Here is a 16809-nt window from a genome sequence, read left to right as displayed (position 1 = left end):
AGTACAGAAAATACTCAATATGATTTCAACCAAACAATGTAATCACTCTTCTCTGGCTATTCACTCCCCCCCTCCTTATGCAATGCAAGGAAATGGGAGGAAGCACACAGTCCTCAGAAATGCAATCAACTGTAATTCAGTTCAATCCCAGCAAGCTTAGACAACAGAAAACAGATAGGAGTTTTGAAAACACAGGCAATGCTTGGATATGTGCTGGCAATGAATGAGAAATATGCTAAATTTGCTTTTAATTCCCTTATAGAGGTTCAGGGTGAGTGGTATCTAGTTAATATTAGTCCAGGCTCACACTAGCAATGATGCAGGGATAGTTAGCAGGTTAGACGAATTTCTGGCCAATGGAAAGCAAACAGCAGCAGTTTTTACATGTGAAGAAATTGCAAATCGCGGTAAAATTTGCGGATGCGCCGAGCGCTATTACAAAGGAACCGCAAGGACTATCTCTACCGTTTTGGGGTCCTAGAAAAGCCTGGGATCTCAGCTTCCAAATGAAAGTTATTGCAAGTCTCTAGCCCAAACGGTTGCGGAGATATGAGTAATTTAGTAAAGGTCGTTTTTGGTTTTGTAAATTTTAAACGCACACTTTTTCAAAATGACAAGTGACAAATTTTTGCAGCTAGAATGACAGGTGACAGCTAGGAGGCAGTTCTACTTAGGTTAAATAGATTGAATTAGATGAATTTAAACTAAGAGATGTGTTCTGAGTTTTGCTAAGTACTCACAAGAGATTTTGAACAGGAAAGCGACTTGGTCACGGACTTCAGTCTGGTCAGGTCTTTCCGGGTTCTGCTCACAGCGCCTGGCCTCTGGAACTGCTCACAGGGGTCTGGTCTCTGCTAGGCACCGGTTCTTTGGGTCTCTCTGCTCTGGATAGATTGAAGTCTCTAGTTTGGCTTTCTGGAGTTTGATGGAGGTAAGTATGGATTTTTCCGGCAGGGCTTCCAGCGGCAGATGAAATTCAATGTCCTATCTGTCCTGTCTGTCTGCTTTTATGTGTTTAGAATGTGGGTGTGTTCTAGCATCACTGACCCTACCTCTCTCTCAGCTTCTAATTGGTCAAGCTTCCATTCCTCCGCTTGATTGGCAAACTGAACTGTGAGTCAGATTGATGTCATTTTACAGCCTGCAGAAAGTCCACTCCTCCTGTCAACTTACACACAAATCTAGATTTGAAACCAATACATATTTGCAGAGGTACATATTGTTTTAAAATCATATGCACCCATCATGCATTACAGGAGGTATCCCCTGTTCAAACTCTGCTCTTCCTGGGAGCTTGCATTCAGAACTGGCACATATTTCACTTTTTAACTGATTTTGCAATTTCTGACATGGACCCAACTTTACATACATGTGTGCAGGGGGTAGGGACATTAACTGATGAAGTTTCAGATTTTTAACATGCACACATTTAGAGTAATATCCACTTTTCCGCCACAACCCCCCTGAACATACCACCGGTTCCTACCACGTCTTAAACTGTGGGCAGAAAAATCACAAGAATTATGGTATCATTTATAAAATTTTCACATGTCCGCACTATGAATTATTCATCTTTTTAAAGTTATGTTCTGGCTCCAAAGGGGTGTGGTTTACCCTCAGCACAAGGTTGAATTTCTGGTTCTTTCCAGTTCTGCCAAGCCAGCTTGCTCTCACAGGCAGTGCTCCTCCCAGCTCCTGCCAAGAGGAAGCTACAATTTACGACTGCGGTAATAAAAACCTTTGCCTGAGTGAAGAGGGCTTTGTTCACTCTCTTGCAGAGCACAGATAATTCAATTATCAGATAGATGGCATATCCTTAGCCTGGGCAGCAAAAGGAAGGTTGGCCTGGGAACACAGTGGTGACTCAAGTTTCACTGCTGATGGGTAGTTGCTAGGCAAAATCAAGTTCCTTAAGCCAGACCTTCAGCTAACTTTTTGTTGCTTTTAAAATAACTTGTAATTTTACACATGCAGCTAGAATGCTGATTCTAAGCGCAAAACTATGACATTTCAACAGTTACAAAGGCATGTGACACCAAACATAGGTCACTCATTTAATTTAACATTTTCGATTTTGGTGGTTTTAAATCCAGTTGTAGTTAGGCTTAAGCTGCTGACTCCATAGCATTTTTGTTATAAGCATTGTTTTTGGGCTCTTCATTTCCCAGATTTTGTAGGCACACAAAACTCCATTCTGCCAAATGTCTGCTGGTGTTCAGTGAATATTTTGCACATGTTGCAAGGTTTGAAATAGGCATTTTGCTTGCCTTCAGAAAAACACACAGAGTGGTTTTAAAACGCCGGCTTTTGGATAGTGGTGAGTACTGGTACTGCACCCATTTTTGGGATTTAAGAAATGAATTCCCCACAATTCTAGGTTGCATTTGGCAATCAGCATTGCCATTCCCAATGGTTTCAGACTACTGTGCGGGTAGTCCAATGGTGGTTTTAAAGCGCTTTGAAGCTAACCGGCGCTACTGTTTTTCCTTTGGCAACCCATTTCCCTCATGGCAACCCGGCCTTTCATTCTCGCACTGGTGGGTGGCAAGTGAGGCAACCATTTTGGTGGGCGCACAAACTGCGCAGCTTTCCTGGATTTCAGCGCACATGTGGGTTTTCCGCCATCTTGAATTTTCTAAGCCCACAGCACCAAATGTTGTAGCAGGGTAGCTTAAACGTGGGTCAGGACACCCAACAAGTCCCCCCCACGCGACTGCACTTTGAATTTGAGTCGATGGGGAGTCGCGTGCACAAGGGTTTTGACCCATGCACCGGTCTGTCCGCATAATCTTCTTCCTCTTCTGTAGATGACACAGTTCAGCGTTTTCTTCTCCATCCGGTACTGATCGATCGGTTCTCCTCGCCGGTCCTGATGGGAAGATTGGGCGGTACCCCGGGCCCGTTGCGTCTCTGCTCCCGGTCTCCGGATCGTCCTTCTTGGTCATCCTTCATGGTTTCATCTCTCCTAGGATGATAAAGGAAGAGCGGCAATATCTACTCATAGACGATTTTTTTTCCACCACTGCTGAGATAGTGGGGCAGCATATGCATTTCATCGTAACGAAATATTACATTCTTATTTTGAAAAAAAAAAAAACAGCATCACTAGAGACAGTTTCATGTAAATCACAATATTTTAGAGACTAGATGTGGTAGGTTTTATGATTGGAACTGAATTAGTCTGATACAGTACCCGCTAGGATTCCAGAGGATTCCTCCAGTTGTTGCAGAGTGTGCCTGGGATGGCAACATTTCAACTGGTTTATGTGGACCCACTTGTCTTCCCCCTCTGCCGAAGGACCTTTGGGGATGTGGATTTTGTAGGCCACAGGGGAGATCTTATCGACGATCTCAAAGGGTCCCTTCCATGTAGGCAAAAATTTGCGCTGCTTGGCCTGGTTCCTTTGGAAGTTGTATAGATAGACCCGGTCTCCCACCTGATATTCCTTCCTGGAAGTTTTCAGGTCATAGTGGGTCTTCATGCTATCAGTCGATCTTTCTAGATTCCGCTGAGCATAAGCAAAAGCATGTTGGAGGTGTTTCCTTAAATTCTCTACATACTCATGAGTAGTGGAGGCATTTATCAGTGTCTGCTCTTGGGTCCTATAGAGCAAATGCTGAGGAAGCACCATCTTGCGCCCAGTCATCAACTCAAATGGTGACATTTTGGTTGCAGATGAAGGGGTAGATCTGATAGCCATTAGGACCAGAGGTAATCGGATATCCCAACTTGGCCCAGAATCTGCCACAAACTTCTTTAATATGCTCACAATTGTCCGGTTATATCTCTCTACTGCCCCAGAAGAAGCTGGTCTATAAGCAATATGCAGCTTTCTCTTGACCCCCAGTATCTCCCACATCTTTGTCATTACTTCACTGGTGAAGTGGCTACCTCTGTCTGACTCAATCCTTTGAGGTAGACCAAAACGGGAAAAGATGTGGTTAATCATCAAGGCCGCTGCAGTTTCTGCCTTGCAATTTGGGGCTGGGAGACATTCCACCCACTTGGTAAACAAGCATGTCACGGTCAACAGGTACTTATTCCCCCTAGCCGAGCGAATCACAGGGCCTACAAAGTCGATTTGTAAATCTGACCATGGCAGTGTCATTCCCCTCTTTTGTAAAGGCGCCCGGTGCGTGAGGGATGATGGCTGAAATTGTGCACACACAAGACACCCCTTCAAGTATTGGTCGAGGTCCTGCCCCATGTGTGGCCAGTAGGCAACCTCTCTTAAGATTTCCAATGTTGTGTGAAACCCCCTGTGACCGGCCGTGGCCGCATCATGGGCGTGACTTAACATCAGGCTTCGGAATGAGGTAGGAACCACCCACTGATCGTGGCCAGCTTTGGATTTCCTTACCAGCAAACCGTCTTGGATTCGGAACATTTTTGGACATTTCATCAACACTCTTAGGTCCTCTTTCCCAGTGTAATCGGTATCCGTCAGGGGAAAGTTCTCAGGGTCCTCAAGGTGCTGGTAAAATTTACCAATTATTGGATCCCCCTTCTGAGCGGTAATCAAATCAGCATCAGGGGTCTCCTTACTCCATTGTGCAATTGAAAGGTCGTTGTGAGCATTTGTCTGGGACCTAGTGATAGCAGTGACCTGGATTTCCCCCAACAGGGACTCAATCTCAATTAGATCCCCTTGGATGGCCCCGGTTTTGGCCAGCTGATCAGCTAAGTCATTTCCAGTTTTGTCTGGTCCCTCTACTTTGGAATGACCCTTGATCTTTTTCCAATAGATGGTCATCCCATTCGAGGTGACCCGATCATCAATGTTTTGGATCAACTTCCCATGTTTCAAGGGTTTGTTGTTAGCACATAACATGCCTCTGGTTTTCCAATTAACCAGGTGCTCCACGAACCCGTTCCGTACATAATCCGAATCTGTGATTATGACCAGTTTGTGGAGTTGATGCTGGACAGCAGTGAGGATGGCCTGATGCACAGCCATCAATTCTGCCACCTGACTACTTCGGGGACCAATTTTGTATCCAGCGGAGGGTTCTGGGGACTCATTCACCCATGCATTCCCTACGCCGGCCACCAGTTCTTTCTCCCCGTTGTTGTCGACATGGTAAGAGCATCCATCCACATACACAGTGGGCATTCCCTCACACTTGTCTTCTTCAAAGACTTTGTGGGGGGAATTAAGGTATGCCTCCATGTTGTCCTTTATTTTTAGACTTTCGTCCTCGAGACAGTTTTCTCTGGCACAATCATGCAAGTCAGCCAGACCTTGCGCGAGGGGACTCTTCTTGTTTTGGCCATATCTGACCTCCACAGGAAAGCCTTGCATTGACAGAATCCAGGAAGTAATTCGGGAATTACTCACATTTCCGGCCCGGACTCTGTCACTTTGGAGATATTGCAGAGGCGGGTGTGGAGTCTCCACTATGATGTGTTCCCCCTGGATAAACGGGCGGTAATTCTTCAATGCCCACACCGTTGCCAGGAGTGCCTTCTCACAATCGTTGAATTTTTTTCCTCCACAGAGGATAAAGTTTTGCTCGCATAGGAGATTACTTTATTGACCTTGTCATGCTTTTGGTATAATACTGCCGTCAAGCACGTATTAGAGAACCCCGTCTCCAGGAAGAACTCCTTGTTTCTGACAGGGTAAGCTAGGCAAGGCGCTTGTGAGAGGCTTCTTTTGAGTTGTTTTACTGCCTCGGCTTGTTCTGGACCCCATTCCCACTTGACCCCCCCCTTCAGGAGATGAATCAGGGGTCTGGTGATCTCTGCGTAGCCCTCAATGAACTTTCTGCTGTAATTAGTCAGTCCAAGGAGGCTCCTTAGTTCCCGCAGAGTTGTGGGGTCTTTCAGTTTCTGAAGTGCTTCCACTTTCTTTTCCTGGGGACAGAGACCCTGAGGAGTAATCTCATGCCCCAAGAAATTAACACGGGTTCTACACCACTGTGCTTTCTGAAAGGAAAGTTTTGCTCCGGCAGCCCTCAACTGTGTCAGAACATAACGGATCTCCGCTATGTGTTCCTCCACAGATGAACTTTTGATGAGGACATCATCTACATAAGCCAGGTTACCCCTTGCACCCAAGTCAGGCATGGCCTTGTGTAGAAAAATGTTGAATTCATTGCCGGAGTTGAGGTATCCGAAGGGAGTCCGGGTCCAGGTGTACTGCTGGCCCCCAAAGGTAAAAGCCAGCTTGTATTGGTCCTCCCTACTGACAGGCACAGTCCAGTATCCATTGGTCAGGTCTATTGCTGTGAATACCTGTGACCCCTGGATCTGGGCCAGCCCTTGGTCAATGTAGGGCAGAGGCCATCGGGAAGTATGGACCCGTTTGTTGAGCTCCCTGAGGTCGGCGCAGAGTCTCCACTGGCCGTTTGGCTTCAATATCCCCAGCACCGGATTATTGAAGGTGCTGTGGATGGGACGGATTATTCCCCGGGACTCAAGGTTCTTAATTATTTCGGTAAGGGACTCCATTGATGCGAGAGGCAAGCGATATTGCTTCACAAACACAGGAGTCATGCCAGGGTCCGTGGGGATTGTTGTGGTGTGGATGTCGGTGCGACCACAGTCATATGAGTCTACCGCAAAGAGATCTTGGAAATCCAAGAAAACTTGTTTCAACTTTTGCTTTTGTTCCAGAGTCACACAGGCATCAGCTAGGTTGACTCTCTCTTCCACCATCTGCCTGAAGCCTGGAAAGACTTCTGGTTTGGCTATCTCTGCGGCCTCCTCCAGCTGGGTGGAGAAGTCCCTGGTCAGAGTGCTGATTTGGACCGGAGGCTTCAGGTGGGAAAGGCAGCCCTCATGGACCTGGAAAATCACCTCATCCCTCCTGAAGTCACACGTCACATCTTCCTTACCATACGGGCAGGAAGTGTACACCAGGAAGTTCCCCCCATGCCGGGTAAAAATCCTGTCTGGTGTTGTATTGTCATCACTGTCACTGTCAAAACAGTCCTTGGGGATGGGTCCTAACAGTTCATTTACAAGATCAATGGAGAAATGTCGGTCATCAACCGCCATTCCAATAATGGTGCCTGCGGCTAGAGTAATACTCTTTAAGTCGCTGTTATCCACCTCTATTAGAATGGGGTCATGTTCTATGTTGACTAATGGAGTCGGGTTTACCCCCAACCCTTGCTGTTGGAGAGAAGCATTTAGATGTATGTAAGCATCAGGGTTTTTCAACTCTTGTCCCCTTTTAACTTTCACTTCCAGGGAGAATTGTCGGGTCCTTTCTGGGATGGTGACTTCCTCTTTAACCTGAATTTCAACTGCATAAGGTAGCAATTGAGCTGACCTAAATGCTTTTTCTGGATCATCAAAGCCCATGGGATTATCCGCTAATCGGGACCAAGCTTTGAAGTTTATTAGGTCCAAACTAATGGCAAAGCGATTGAGAATGTCACTGCCTAAGTAAAAGGCGGCAGGGACGTCTCGCACGACCCAACAATTATGGACTATGCTCTTGTTGCCAATGGAGATTTTGAGCATACACCTGCTTGGCAGGAGATGTTTGGAATTAGGTACTTCCAGGTCCATTTCCCATTTGTCTATCAGTTTGAAGGTGGGAATGGCTGGTTCTTTTGGGAGTTGGCGAAACATGGCTTCGCTGATGAAGCTCTTACCGTTGTTCACACACACTCGAGCGAGAACAGAGTCCTTCCCATCATTTAACTGAACAGGGATGAACAACTGCTCTCCAATTTGCTGAATATCAGCCAGACTCTGAGCTGATTTCACATCTTTCTGGACTATAGGAGTGGGAGTTTCAGACTGTGGATTGGTATAGAATTTCAGCGTGTTTCCTTCCAGCGTGGAATACCACTTTAGACTGGAAGGAAGGTTGATTTTCAGAAATAGAGAGGACCCCCCATCACCAGTCTGTTGTCCTACTGCTATTACTGTCACGTCTGGAATTTGGTTGTTCTGGAAGTGAAATTCTACTTGGTCAGATTTTTGTTCAACCATGTGGCATGTGCCGTTTAAACTAACATGGTTGACACTCTGTTTTAATTTTATGGGTCGGCTAGTCTGAGTCCAGAGGACCTTGTTTACGCAATCTATTAGGGGTGACAACCTTCTCAGGAGGTCATTCCCTAGTAAACAAGAGGTGCCCTCTGGGGTCACAACTATGACCGGGTGTTTCAACTTGTGTCGCCCGATCTTAATGTCCAAGTCTGCAGTCCCCTCAACGGGAATTTCCTTCCCGTCAAAGTTCTGCAGTTGTCCAGGAAGAGAGGTGAGAGGAATTTGGTAATTCTCTCCCCTTCCTGCATTCAGTTCGTCAAAGGCCCTTCTGGACAGAAGGGTAGCTTGAGATCCAGTGTCCACCAGTGCCGAGATTGTACCCTGCCCCTGTACTTGTACCGGGGCATAATATCTTCCCTCCTTCTCCTCAAGGGGGCACAGATAATGTACATTTTTGGACAACTGGTGGGCTAATTTTCTGGTTTTGGACATCGCTAGCGAAGAGATTTGGGCAGAATTCTGTGGAGAGTCTTGGGAATCTGAAAGAAAAATTTTGCAACTGGAGATCAGAGCCATTGTGGGTTCCCCTGGTTCCGGTTCTGGGCCGCCCCCCCCTTTTTGGAGGCAGTCCCCAGGATGGGTTTGAACCAGGGGATTTTCTTGCGGTTGGTTCTGGGATGAGATGGTGGGCGGCGGTAGCTCAGTCTCCACATCTCCCCAGTCTGGATTTGCATCCCTAGGGACCCATTTTTCTTTGGGAGGAGTTCCCCCCTCTCTGAAGGAGAAGATCCTTTTCCCAGGATCCTCTGAGGATCCCTCTCCCTCAAATTGGAAGATCTGTACCTCCTCCTCAAACTGAGTCTGTTTGGGTCTTTTGTTTCTCCTACCCCCCCTCTGCTCCTTAGGAGGCAGACTTTCAGGGGCAAGAGATTTTGTTTCCGGTTCCTGGGTTTCTAGGGGCTGTTTACAAGTGAGGAAGGAAGCTTCCTCCAAGGCTTTACACCCCCCTTCCCCTTGTGCCTCCTCCCTGGGAACCGGTGAGTTATCGGGGTGCTGCCCCCGTCATTGTTCTGGAGCACCAGGTCCAGAGTTGGGTGCGTTCTGCGCCGGCATGCTGATCTGAGGGTTCTGCTGTGCCCTCAGTATATGACCCATATCCCGCGCCATGTTTTGAACCTGGCGCTCTAACTGGGAAACCCGCTCAGGCTGATACGGGGCCCTGTTTTCTCCCCTGGGCTGATCCCGGGAAGGGTAGCTGTCCCTCCTCTGGTAGTACCCCTGGTTGGGAAGATTTTGGTACCCCTCCACCCTTGGCCTCCCCTCTCCCGGATTCAGTGGTCTGGGCTCAGGGAATTGAGGAAAGAAGGATGGATGATTTTGGGGTTGGAAGTCGGGTGGATATCTGGGGAAAAAGTTCTGCCCAGGGTTTGGTAAATTTCTGCCCTCCTGTGGGAAGTTTGGAGGGAATTTCCCTGGGTTAGGTGCTTGTCTGGATCCCCCCCCTTGGGCTGGAGGAGTCCACACATAACCCAGGATGGGTCGATTACCTTTGTAGCGAGGACTTACATAGTCAGGAGAGCGAGGGACCCCATTTGTGGGGCTGCCTCCCTGGCTCCCTGTCTGCGACTGGCCCGAGGACCTTCTGGGCCTAGCATTATTAGGTGCAGGTAAGTTTTTAGGCCCCCCCATCTCCAAATCCAAAACGGGGGTGACCTTTACCTCTGCCACCTTGGCAGCAGCAGGGGTGCTGTTGGCTTTGGGGTTTTTCTGGGCATTGCTTTTATTTTCTATGGGCTTCTGCACCTCATAGATCCGGGTAGCCTGTTCAATGACCCAGTCTAAAGATCTTTTCTCATGAAAATCTCTCACGAGCTGGGTCATTATATATTTGGGCAAGGCATGGAAAAATGTATTGACAAACTCTCTACTATCTGTGCGCACCCTTCTGGTGGTTTGCGCAAAAGCACGCTTTAACTCCTGCACAAATTCTCGTGGGGCCTGATCCTCCCCACATTGCAAATTGTAGGCCGCCTTGCGAGCCTCTTGAGGATTTCTGTGAACAGAAAAATGTTTCAGGATGGCCGCCTTATATGTGGACCATCTTAAATGATTTTGGTCCTCCAGCCCCGCAAAGAAACTGGAGTATTCCGGGGAGAATGTCCACTTTACATATTGAATACAGCTTTGGCTGTCCTTCAAATGGAAAGTCTCCATCATTTGTTCAAACAACTCTAAGTGCTCCCAAACAGAATACTTAGCGTTCTTATGGTAAGGCGTGATGACGCTCCTGATCGCCTTAATCTGCTTTAAGGGGTCCTTAAGCAAGGCCCTTTTTGCCTTATTGGCCTTTTTGGTTCGGGTAACCCTTGTCCATTCTTCCTCGGACTCAGAGGCACTGCTCCCAGAGGTTCCCGTCTGTTCTTCCAGGTTTTCCCGGATTCTGCGAGCCTGGGAATGGCTGGCAGAATGTGGGGACCTGGTCTCCTGTGTCCTGCGCAGTTCAGAGGAGTCTTCAGATTCCTCCTTGCTGTCAGGATTTGATGGGTACCCCCTCCACTGACCTAACTGGGCAGAGGTTTTCAGGATGCCCTTAATGGGCCTACTCTCCTGGGGTTCCCCATTGAACTGTACTGTACTTGGGTGCCCATACCCGGATGCCCACCCCTCCATTCCTGAGTGGTACTGGCCTATGAGCCCCATGCTTCTGGTTGGATAGTAATCTGCCATCCCTGCGGCCCTGTGCTCGTGTGCGCCAGGGGACATGGGGGTGGCAGAGTCCAGGGACTGAGAGGTATGAGGGCCTCTGGTACTAGGGCTCCTGAGGTTATGCTCCGGAGTTTCCATTTCCCAGCGAACCTCATCTCTATCCGCCCTTGCTCCCTGTTGCAATGCAAGAGCCTGCATTTGTGCCTTCAGTTCCTCTGTTAAGGCCTTACTCGACTCTATCAGTTTCTCCTGCATCGCTACCTGTTGCTGGAGCCTATCATTGTGTTGACAGAGGGCCTCATTCTCCCTCTGTGCTTCCTGGTTGGTCCTGGAGAACTGGGCCAGTCTTTGCTGCAGGAGGTTTACCTCCTGAGCTGTGTCCCTATTGGCCTGCTCCTTTCTTGCTAGAGCATCCTCCACCCTTCTGGTGTGCTCTACCAAGTTCTGGTTTTCTTTTTGGAGGTCACCCAGCCCCTGGTGGGCCAGGTGATTTTCTTCCATTTTCCTTTTTAAATGACAGACTTCCTGGCCTAAGGCGTCTCTTTCCTGACTAAGAGCCTGCATTTGTGCCGCCAGGTCGTCCCTTTGCCGTTGAAGGGCACCAGCTTTTTGGCGCTCCTCATCAAACTCTGCCTGGGTATCCAGGTCTTTCAAGATCAGCTTGTTGCTCTCTACCTTCACTCTATCTAGATGACTTTGCAGGGTGGCTACCTGCTCCGTGCATGCCCTGTTAAAGTCTAATTGTTGCTCCAGCTTTTTCTGGCTCTGCAGTAAGGAGTCCAAACTGTCTTGGTGCTCCTTCTGCAGGGCCAGAAATCTGGTATCCTGTTCTGACTTTTCCTTTTGCAGCACATCCATATCCTCCTTCATTTTAGTGATGTACAGTCTGCTGTCATTTTCTGACTCCTGGCTCCTCTGCAGCCTCTGCTCAGAAGAGACCAGGTCAGATTGGACCTTCTCTAACACCATCTGTTGCCTATTTGCCAGATTTTGGCTTTCAGCACATCTATCCTGCATGTCTCCCATATATAGGTACAGGTATGCTGCTATCCTGGCAATCTTATTGTGTTCCTCTTTGGCTTTAGGAGCCATATATAGTTCACTCAGGGCCACATGTAAGGGACCCTGATCTCTATATATATCTGACCCTGTTTCAGTGACCTGTTGTGTGATGGCCTGCAACCACACATCCTGGCCCTGTTCGGTCCATTCACCTCTCACAAATAGCTTATGCAAGAGGTGCTCTCTGGCTATTTTCGTGTCTACTAAGGTCGTCATTCTAGAGATTGGTCTCTGTCCTGACTTACAGAAGTTAGTATTTTATTTTTGCAGAACAGAACTTTTCTTGGAGTGTCCCTTTTGAGGAATGCTTCACAGCGTAATGCAGCGTGGTGATCCGACTGGATGTATGTATCCCGTCAGTTAGCACACTGTATTAATCTGCACAAATGGTAAATCTAACCCAACGTCTCGGCTCGAGCCCCCACTTTGTAAGAGGATTCAATTCAGCACTACAGCCAAGTTAACGCCTAGTCTAGAATACTGAATGAAAACCCTTATTGATATATCTTTAGGTCCAGTTCATGCGTCCTGGATGACTACCCTTGTATAACACCCCTCTCTTGGAATCCCCCTGACCCCACTGAGCCAAGAAGTAGTTCTGTTTTGCAAGTTTAAAAGGTTTATTTGATAAATTAAAATATATATATCACACTTTATAATAAATTAATAATTGAATATCACCCTTAATCTGATATGATAAAGATTAACAATGGAGAATCTGGCACTAGCACACTTCTTTATAATCACTAATGAGTTGACATGAAATGGATAAGATAGCACACTGGTAAATAGGAACAAAAGTATAATGTGGTAGAGGATGCTTTATGTAGCTCAGGTGGATGCAATATTCAATGAATGCAGTACAGAAAATACTCAATATGATTTCAACCAAACAATGTAATCACTCTTCTCTGGCTATTCACTCCCCCCCTCCTTATGCAATGCAAGGAAATGGGAGGAAGCACACAGTCCTCAGAAATGCAATCAACTGTAATTCAGTTCAATCCCAGCAAGCTTAGACAACAGAAAACAGATAGGAGTTTTGAAAACACAGGCAATGCTTGGATATGTGCTGGCAATGAATGAGAAATATGCTAAATTTGCTTTTAATTCCCTTATAGAGGTTCAGGGTGAGTGGTATCTAGTTAATATTAGTCCAGGCTCACACTAGCAATGATGCAGGGATAGTTAGCAGGTTAGACGAATTTCTGGCCAATGGAAAGCAAACAGCAGCAGTTTTTACATGTGAAGAAATTGCAAATCGCGGTAAAATTTGCGGATGCGCCGAGCGCTATTACAAAGGAACCGCAAGGACTATCTCTACCGTTTTGGGGTCCTAGAAAAGCCTGGGATCTCAGCTTCCAAATGAAAGTTATTGCAAGTCTCTAGCCCAAACGGTTGCGGAGATATGAGTAATTTAGTAAAGGTCGTTTTTGGTTTTGTAAATTTTAAACGCACACTTTTTCAAAATGACAAGTGACAAATTTTTGCAGCTAGAATGACAGGTGACAGCTAGGAGGCAGTTCTACTTAGGTTAAATAGATTGAATTAGATGAATTTAAACTAAGAGATGTGTTCTGAGTTTTGCTAAGTACTCACAAGAGATTTTGAACAGGAAAGCGACTTGGTCACGGACTTCAGTCTGGTCAGGTCTTTCCGGGTTCTGCTCACAGCGCCTGGCCTCTGGAACTGCTCACAGGGGTCTGGTCTCTGCTAGGCACCGGTTCTTTGGGTCTCTCTGCTCTGGATAGATTGAAGTCTCTAGTTTGGCTTTCTGGAGTTTGATGGAGGTAAGTATGGATTTTTCCGGCAGGGCTTCCAGCGGCAGATGAAATTCAATGTCCTATCTGTCCTGTCTGTCTGCTTTTATGTGTTTAGAATGTGGGTGTGTTCTAGCATCACTGACCCTACCTCTCTCTCAGCTTCTAATTGGTCAAGCTTCCATTCCTCCGCTTGATTGGCAAACTGAACTGTGAGTCAGATTGATGTCATTTTACAGCCTGCAGAAAGTCCACTCCTCCTGTCAACTTACACACAAATCTAGATTTGAAACCAATACATATTTGCCGAGGTACATATTGTTTTAAAATCATATGCACCCATCATGCATTACAGGAGGTATCCCCTGTTCAAACTCTGCTCTTCCTGGGAGCTTGCATTCAGAACTGGCACATATTTCACTTTTTAACTGATTTTGCAATTTCTGACATGGACCCAACTTTACATACATGTGTGCAGGGGGTAGGGACATTAACTGATGAAGTTTCAGATTTTTAACATGCACACATTTAGAGTAATATCCACTTTTCCGCCACAACCCCCCTGAACATACCACCGGTTCCTACCACGTCTTAAACTGTGGGCAGAAAAATCACAAGAATTATGGTATCATTTATAAAATTTTCACATGTCCGCACTATGAATTATTCATCTTTTTAAAGTTATGTTCTGGCTCCAAAGGGGTGTGGTTTACCCTCAGCACAAGGTTGAATTTCTGGTTCTTTCCAGTTCTGCCAAGCCAGCTTGCTCTCACAGGCAGTGCTCCTCCCAGCTCCTGCCAAGAGGAAGCTACAATTTACGACTGCGGTAATAAAAACCTTTGCCTGAGTGAAGAGGGCTTTGTTCACTCTCTTGCAGAGCACAGATAATTCAATTATCAGATAGATGGCATATCCTTAGCCTGGGCAGCAAAAGGAAGGTTGGCCTGGGAACACAGTGGTGACTCAAGTTTCACTGCTGATGGGTAGTTGCTAGGCAAAATCAAGTTCCTTAAGCCAGACCTTCAGCTAACTTTTTGTTGCTTTTAAAATAACTTGTAATTTTACACATGCAGCTAGAATGCTGATTCTAAGCGCAAAACTATGACATTTCAACAGTTACAAAGGCATGTGACACCAAACATAGGTCACTCATTTAATTTAACATTTTCGATTTTGGTGGTTTTAAATCCAGTTGTAGTTAGGCTTAAGCTGCTGACTCCATAGCATTTTTGTTATAAGCATTGTTTTTGGGCTCTTCATTTCCCAGATTTTGTAGGCACACAAAACTCCATTCTGCCAAATGTCTGCTGGTGTTCAGTGAATATTTTGCACATGTTGCAAGGTTTGAAATAGGCATTTTGCTTGCCTTCAGAAAAACACACAGAGTGGTTTTAAAACGCCGGCTTTTGGATAGTGGTGAGTACTGGTACTGCACCCATTTTTGGGATTTAAGAAATGAATTCCCCACAATTCTAGGTTGCATTTGGCAATCAGCATTGCCATTCCCAATGGTTTCAGACTACTGTGCGGGTAGTCCAATGGTGGTTTTAAAGCGCTTTGAAGCTAACCGGCGCTACTGTTTTTCCTTTGGCAACCCATTTCCCTCATGGCAACCCGGCCTTTCATTCTCGCACTGGTGGGTGGCAAGTGAGGCAACCATTTTGGTGGGCGCACAAACTGCGCAGCTTTCCTGGATTTCAGCGCACATGTGGGTTTTCCGCCATCTTGAATTTTCTAAGCCCACAGCACCAAATGTTGTAGCAGGGTAGCTTAAACGTGGGTCAGGACACCCAACACAAGGCCCAGCCACCTTCCTGCATTCCCTGATCACGTGGAACTTACAGGCATGGGGCTTTAGATTGGAAAGATAGAAGGTTCAAAGGTCAACATCCAAAAGTGTGATAACCTAATTTGACACGGCTATAGGTTGACTAACCCAATGTCCGACCTTTCAAAATGTATCCACGTTCAAAAGATAAAAGGAAAGTTTAATATGTTATGCTGTTTCATATATGTATAATGCCCACTGCCATTGTTATGACTTCAAAGCGCTGTGGTGTATAAAGGCCATTTGGAATACTGCAAGCTTTGCAAGGATGAACATAAAAAGTCATTAAATTACATGCGACTAGCAATTAGAATTAGGTGAATAGTCAGTTATTAGCAGAGATGACTAGTTTAAAACATAAAAATCATGCAGCACTGTGTTCAGGTGCAGCGATGACATGTCAGTGACTATGGGACAGCTGCGCTGAATTTTTTTATGGCACTCAGCAGTATTTTATGGAATAAGATAGTGTTATGGTTAGCCGTAAAGCATTAGTGATGGATAACATAGCACACAGAGTGGAACAGAAAGAGTTAATGGGGTAAAGGAGAGAGTGGATGAGTGTAACCAGGCAATGAGTGGGTATCTACCATTCAAAGTAACAGACTTGATTGAATAAAACATAAAAACATTGACATAGTGAATGGTAACTTAAATTGAAAGATTACAGAGTCTGCCCTGGGGCGGTCGAATTTTCGCAGTCTCACACAACATCCACTCACAAATAGAAGCCCTCCTTCGGACATGGCACAATTAGAATTATCGTAACCAAATGTCTGAATAAGACATGGGGCCCTCACTTATGTTATGTTATGTTATTTTGCATTTGTATAGCGCCTTATGTAACATTGGTATGATCTCAAGGCGCTGGTAGGTTGAACACCCTCGGGAACTGCAGATCAAGTCCGTTGAGAGAGAGAGAGTCGTAAAGTGCGTGTGCGCACCAGGTATGTGTGCAGCTGGTGTGGTTGTTCCATGATAGCCGCTTCTTAGCGGTAAGTGTAGTGCTGAGGAGATCAGTTGAATGTGTTCAGTCTGGAGGGTGGACATTCAGACTGAGTTCTGGCAGCGTTAGGCCTGTGGAGATGTCTAAGCTAGCCGGACTGTGCTAGCTAGCTGTGTTTTATTAGGATGATGGGTAGTTTGATGAGTCGTGTTAGTATGGGGACAGCTTTACCGAATGTGTCATAGCACTGCAGTGTTCTAGTTGAATGATGGTGTATAGGAGAGAGTAAGCGTAGTAGTGTGATATTGCGACCAGGCACACTCAATGATGTTGGGAATGCCTTCAAAATTCAACTTTAACACAGTGACGCTATTAGGGCACACATTGTAAGTTCAACTCTAACACAGTGAGGCAATTGGGGCACACTCTATGCGCTTGAAAATAATAATGAGACTTTGTGTTTTGTATAGTGCCCCATAATGGGCACTATAGTATTACCCACATTTGTGGTGCTCAATTTGCAACCTCGCAAGGATGAAGGAATGAGTCGGCCTGC

This window comes from Ambystoma mexicanum, chromosome 6q (genome assembly GCF_040938575.1).
Source record: "Ambystoma mexicanum isolate Mex_15411 chromosome 6q, UKY_AmexF1_1, whole genome shotgun sequence".
NCBI classification, from domain to species: Eukaryota; Metazoa; Chordata; class Amphibia; order Caudata; family Ambystomatidae; genus Ambystoma; species Ambystoma mexicanum.
Note: the sequence above shows the minus strand (reverse complement) of the source record.